Genomic DNA, 6,875 nt, shown 5'->3' on the forward strand with positions numbered 1-6,875 from the left:
CCTAATCCTGACGTCTCTCAACTTGTGCAATATCTTTTAAAGTTGCAAAATACACTTACTTCACAGTGCGTACAGAATATCAGTATGACAATAGGACACCCTCTGTCCTTAGACCCTCACATCGTACAAGGAAAAACGTCCGGAGAAAACCCAGTTTAAAGGGAAAAATGGGAGAGCAACAGAGGAGGGATCCCTCTCCCAGGACGGACAGACGTGCAATAGATGCCGTGTGTAAATTGAAAAGATAATACATTTGCAACATAGGTAGTCCAAATGTTTGGAAATGCATGTGTGTATAATAGGAAGATGAATCCACGAGGATATCCATCCAGGACCTATGATCCAGGACCACAGCCACGACTCATGATCCAGGGCTCGCCATGCAGGACACAGGACCGCAGGATCATCCATGACTCCGGACCCCGGCGTATATAGACACCAAAAAGAAAGACATTTGGTGAACCTGGGTTAATCGGAACATAAGAGTACACAGGTATAGACAGAGAGAAGGAAGAAGTAAGATGTCCCCCGACAAACTAAGCCTATATCAGCAAAACTAGGGGCTGAATCTAATAAGCCCTAACTATAAGCTTTATCAAAAAGGAAGGTCTTAAGCGCACTCTTAAAAACGGATACAAACTGGAAGCTGATTCCACAAATGTGGAGTTTGATAAGAAAAGGCTCTGGCTCCCATTGTACTTTTAGAGACTCTAGGAACAACCAACAACCCTGCATTCTTGGAACGCAATGCCCTAGTAGGACAGTAGGGTATAATGAGTTCTTTAAGGTAAGATGGCGCCTGCCCATTAAGGGCTTTGTAGGCGAGAAGAAGAATTTTAAATTCTAGCCTGTGTTCTATAGGGAGCCAGTGTAAGGCAGCCAGAACAGGAGTAATGTGGTCCCTTTTCCTAACTCTGGTTAGTACACGAGCTGCGGCATTTTGAATCAGCTGAAGCGACTTGACTGACTTCTTGGTACTCCCTGATAATAAAGAGTTACAATAATCCAGCCTCGAAGTAACAAATGCATGGACTAGTTTCTCTGCATCGTTTTGAGGCAAGATATGCCTGATTTTTGCAATGTTACGTAGATGGAAGTAGGCGGTCCTTGAAATTGATTTTATGTGGACGTTAAAGGATAAATCCTGATAAAATATAACACCAAGATTCCTTACAGTCTCACTGGAGGCCAAATTAATGCCATCCATAGTTAGTATATCTTTAGATAATTTGTTTCGTAGATTCTTCGGGCCGAGTACAATAACTTCAGTTTTGGTCGTGTTTAACATCAAAAAGTTTAAGGTCATCCACGTTTTTCAGTCCTTAAGGCAGTCTTGAATTTTATTTCGATGATTAATTTCATCAGGCTTGATTGATAAATATAGTTGAGTATCATCCGCATAACAATGAAAGTTTACAGAATGATTCCTTATAATATTGCCTAACGGAAGCATATATAATGTGAACAAAATAGGTCCGAGCACTGAGCCCTGTGGCACTCCATGGCTAACTTTGGTTTGCGTGGAAGATTCATCGTTAACACGTACAAACTGAGAGCGTTCAGATAGATAGGACCTAAACCAGCCTAAAGCAGTTCCCTGTATGCCAACTAAGTGCTCTAGTCTTTGCAATAGGATATCATGGTCGATAGTATCAAATGCAGCACTGAGATTGAGCAAAAGAAGAATAGAGACAAGTCCCTTGTCTGAGGCTATTAGAATGTCATTTGTGACTTTAAGCAGAGCTGTCTCTGTGCTATGATGTGTTCTAAAGCCAGACTGAAAATCTTCAAATAAATCATTGTTTTTTAAGTAATCACACAACTGTTTTGCGACCGCTTTCTCAAGAATCTTTGAGAGGAACGGAAGATTAGAAATAGGTCTATAGTTGGCTAAAACCTCTGGATCGAGGTTGTGCTTTTTAAGAAGCGGTTTTATCACTGCTACTTTGAATGATTGTGGAACATAGCCTGATAATAAAGACATATTCATAATATTTAATAAAGAAGTGCTAATTAATGGAAAAACTTCCTTCAACAGCTTAGTTGGAATTGGGTCTAACATGCACGTTGATGGTTTAGAAGAGAGAATCATTGAATTTAATTGTTCAAGGTTTATGGCTGAAAAGCATTCTAGTTTACTATCTAGTGTAATATTAGAACTTACGTTTCTGGGAGCTGTTGATAACACTATACTGGTCAAAGGCAAGAGGTCATTAATTTTGTTTCTTAGAGTAACAATTTTATCGTTAAAAAAAGCACATAAAATCATTACTACTGAGTGCTATGGGAATAGAAGGCTCAATCGAGCTGTGGCTCTCTGTCAGCTGTTAGGAGATTTAGTGGACAACTCGTCCGCGTTCTTAAATCTCCTCGCGTCCCTAAACATGCTGATTATTCTTACAGGAAGGAATTCACTGCTGCCAAGTAACCGTTAAACAATAATCCACTTTAATGGTAATATAACAATGCAATACAAATCAATACAGTACAAATTAAATACAGTTTATCTGTGGGATCCCATAGTTACCTGATATCACGTGTGCCAGCGAGAGGAGAGAGAGAGGGCACACAGCGGGGTTCCTGTCTAAATACTTCGCTGACCAGAGGAGGAGTTATCTGCGCCTCCCTTCCAGACCAGTGATTGGCTGCCCAAATTATTATCAACACCTCACATCTTAAATTCCCCAATCCCAGTGGCTTAGCTTCATTATCACAGGGATCTGAGATGACTGTATGTTAACTCCACACCTTCCCCCTCTTCCTTTGTCCTCACAAAACCAAATGTTCACAGGCCCAAATTATTTTCCCTTTTTCAGCTTCTTCATAGTTTGCATGAATACATACAAATATTCCCTTACAAATCCCCCTTTTGGTCTACACTTAAGAGACCAACTATTCCAAGACATTCACATTATAACCTGGGATTCAGACTATTTAAACATTCAGGAATGGCTCCACATATCAACTTCATATGACCGTGTAGAAATACCAAAATATGTAAATAACTCCATACATCAATTACATTACTTAGTAATAACAAAGTTAATAAAAACCTTCAATCAGAATGATTGAGTACCGCTAATCGTAATAGAAAATCATCTCTCCTCAGTGTTTAGACAAATCGTTTATCAATAGCACAAAAATAAACATACCAAAAAATATAGAAGAAAACAGTAAAATAACATCCAAATAACATCTTTTATCATTTATCCTTCAGTCCTCCTTAATCATCAAATTACAAACTTTAAAAATAGCTTGCATCTCAAAGATTTGCTTCAAGACCCTTATAGTAAAAACACATTTAAAATGTTAGGATTATTAGAAATCCACCTGAGGTATAAAATCTGGATTGTAAAGGTCCAGTTGAAATTCACAGTTTAAAGTATAACCTTCACAGTGGTGATTGAATTAATCTGTAATCTGCAAAATTGCAGTGTCTTCAAGCTTTAACATTACTCCACGTATACTTCATTACGCTTTAGTCCAAAGTAAGGCACTTATCAATACATTTATTTTAGTCCAATACATGGTTCAAAAATCTGAAAAGAAGAATCAGACATTTATTGCGTAGTGTGAAAACCCGAAAAGATATATACATCTTCTACATTCTGAGTGTCAATTTTCATCAACTTGTCATTCATTTCGTGGGGGTCCCCATGGCGCAGACGCCGTGATTGAGCCCCACGGATCTGAAAGCTGGGCGTCGTACATCAACACGGAGTCATTTACTGTGGAATATCCTACTAGTGTCTGGGGAGCCTGGAGGGCGGTTTTGGTCATCTTTCGTATGGCTAGTTTAACTACAGTGACCAAGCAGATTATCACAATTAGCACAACTAGGATAAACATTGAAACGGTCACTGCAAATTTAACCAACCCCGCACCCCACGATCCAAAAGTTCCAGTTAAATCCCCAAGGGTAAACCCATGAGTTTCATGCAACTCTTTTATCCCCCTGGCGATATCATGAGCCATGTCCATTATTTCAGGAGTAGCATCAGAGATGAAAGAACAACACTCAGATCCAATCACCTTGCATGTGCCCCCCTGGGCGGCTAATAGAAGATCCAGTGCCATACGATTCTGTAATGCTACAGTCCTAACGTCCTGTAATTCTTTATGTTCGGCTAACATGGCGGTGTTAGATGCATTTAAGTGATTTTCCACTACTTTGGACAATGCCACAATTTCCTGCTGAGAAACATAAATACCGTACCATGGTAACAATAGACTAGCCACCCGCTGTCCTTTTGTAATTGACCTGCTGTTCCTATGTGGAGAGGGAAGTATAGCTGCAATCTCATCAGCCTTTACTTCACGGATTAAAGGGATTAGATAGGCCAGGTAACAGGTGCCATAGAAAATGTCATAAGGCATACAGCCATAGGCTCGGTCCCCACAAACTAAGTAAACTCTCTGTGGGAGGGGCGTTCTGGCTAACTGCACCGTTATTACAGTATTACAGTCGCTGTGTCCCACATCTGGAGAGGTAAGAGATCCTCTTTCATTTTGGAAACAGATGGACACATTCTTCCACTCATGTACTACCACTGGGGGAACATAGACAGAACAGTCACGGGTAGGGGACTTACCTAAGGGTAATGGCTGTGAACAGTCATGTATTTTAACCACAACTGAGTCCACTGTTCTGGAGCCAAACCAGGGCACTACTGTTACCAAAGCCTCAACTAATAAAGATGGAGTGTGTGGTTGCAGTGTACATATTGGACTGGCAAAGTTAACCGAGCAATTAGTCTGGGCTAGAGCTAATTGGAATCTGTATTCAAAAGCTAGGTTAATATATTTCTTCACATATATTAGTCTCAGGACCGTCAACTGTTTGAAGCCCTCTGGCAGGTAATCTTTATTTACTGTCTCAACAATGAGCGAGATTAAACCCTTGTATTCTAGAGGTTTCTCAGAGTTTATTGGGTACGATGGAGTGTAACAATCTTCGGCATCATCTCCAATGCGGGATGCTATGTCGTTCCAGCTAACTAAACTGTAATCAGTTTTTGAGAAAGGAATTGGGCTAAACATGGGAGAATGTACGGATTCTGGCAGGTTTTGGCACAGCCAACAGTTACTAACATTACATTCGTGTTCATAGTCTAACATTAAACTTATTGCCGAATTGGTCTTAGTTAGTTTAGGTGGAGCGATTAAAGCCTTCTTTGGAAAACGTGTTTCATGCTCTGGTTCAATAAATGCACATCCGGTGACCCCCGAATCGGGAGCTTTGTAATCTGGTTTCCTTGTCGTGCACTGGGACTCGTATTTTAACTGTTCTGCCGTGGTACACCACAGTTCTGGGGGCATATTTGCAATGGTGTTGAGTATTATTCTTACCATCCATGGTGAGACCCGGAACTCCTGATACTGTGTCCTTGGATACGCTTTCCACACCGTGGAGTCGCCCCCCTTGTTAAAAAACACAGGGTACTTAATAACACAGTTTGGTGAGTCACATATTGCAGTTGGGCAGTTAAAAGAAATGTTCTGTGGTTCGTGAGCAGAGAGAGGGGCATTCCTCCTTCTTCTCACTCTGTGTCTCTCTCTTTGTCTTTCTCTCATCGTACTGTATGTTCGTGTGGTGCTTGGAAACAACCTGTCTTTGTCGCTAGGCACTGATTGGCCTGTTGGTGTGATTTTGCCCTCAGGGTCTGGGCTCTTAGATAAGAGCACCTTACTTTCTCCCCCCGAGGGGCGAGAGCCCTCGCCACCTGTCGTTGGAATGGCCCCAGCTTCATCAAGCAGGGCTACCTTGGACAGGTACAGCAGGCCCAGGATGAGGGGGATGATGACAGCTTTCACACGCCAGCCTCCGGTGGAGAAGACAGATGCCATCTGGAAGCGTTGATCCACCCCGCTCTGCCTCGTTCCCTCAGTGCCGTTCCTCCTCTGGGTCGGTGATAGGAGTGTTGTCATCTAGGTCGGTGATAGGAGTGTTGTCGTCTGGGTCGGTGATAGGAGTGTTGTCGTCTGGGTCGGTGATAGGAGTGTTGTCGTCTGGGTCCTCCTCTGCGCAGACCACGTCCGTGATGAGGTCGTCTAGAGTCCTTCCCGGAGGTTTCCCCACGGCGCACTGATTCCAGTGGTACCAGATGTCTCCTTTCCCTTCCAAGCGGACAGCGTGAGATGTCCTCTGCATCACCCGATGGGGTCCAGAGAACCTGGGTCTCAGCCACTTGGGTCTGATCGCTTTCAGCCAGACGAACTCCGCAGTGTTCGCTTCGTGTTTCTCGGGTCCCCCTTTTGCCTCTGCAACCTGGGTGGAAAAATCTACCACTAATCCCTTAAGTTGCTGGAAGTATGGTTTCGAACTCAGAACCTCTATTTCCTTTCCTACACTTAGGGCCCCTGGGCCTGGGAACTGGTGACCATGAGTGAGCTCAAATGGAGAGAAACCTGTCCCTTTGTTAATGGAACTCCTGATTGACATAAGAGCTAGAGGAAATGCGTCTAACCATTTCATGCCTGTCTCCTCGCATGCTTTGCTGAGTTTTTGTTTTAAGTTCTGGTTCATCCTTTCCACTTTTCCCTGAGACTGTGGATGATAAACTGCTCCAAAACTGTGTCTTAGTCCTAAGGACTGTTCTACTGCGCGTAGGTCATGGTTCTTGAAATGGCTGCCATTGTCTGACCTCACTTTCCTAGGAAATCCATGTAATGGAATGTAATGCGTGACTAGGAATTTGATCACTGAGTCTGCATCCTCTCTCCTGCAAGGGATAGCTTCTGGCCAACCTGTGTATGCATCTACTACAACTAACAAATATTTGAATCCTCTTACTTTGTCAATCATGTCAGTGTAGTCAATGAGGATTTCTTCTCCTGCCATCTTAGGTAAAGGAAACTTTCCCTGGTGTGGTTTC

The sequence above is a fragment of the Pseudochaenichthys georgianus genome, chromosome 7, assembly GCF_902827115.2.
Source record: "Pseudochaenichthys georgianus chromosome 7, fPseGeo1.2, whole genome shotgun sequence".
In the NCBI taxonomy this organism is placed as follows: domain Eukaryota; kingdom Metazoa; phylum Chordata; class Actinopteri; order Perciformes; family Channichthyidae; genus Pseudochaenichthys; species Pseudochaenichthys georgianus.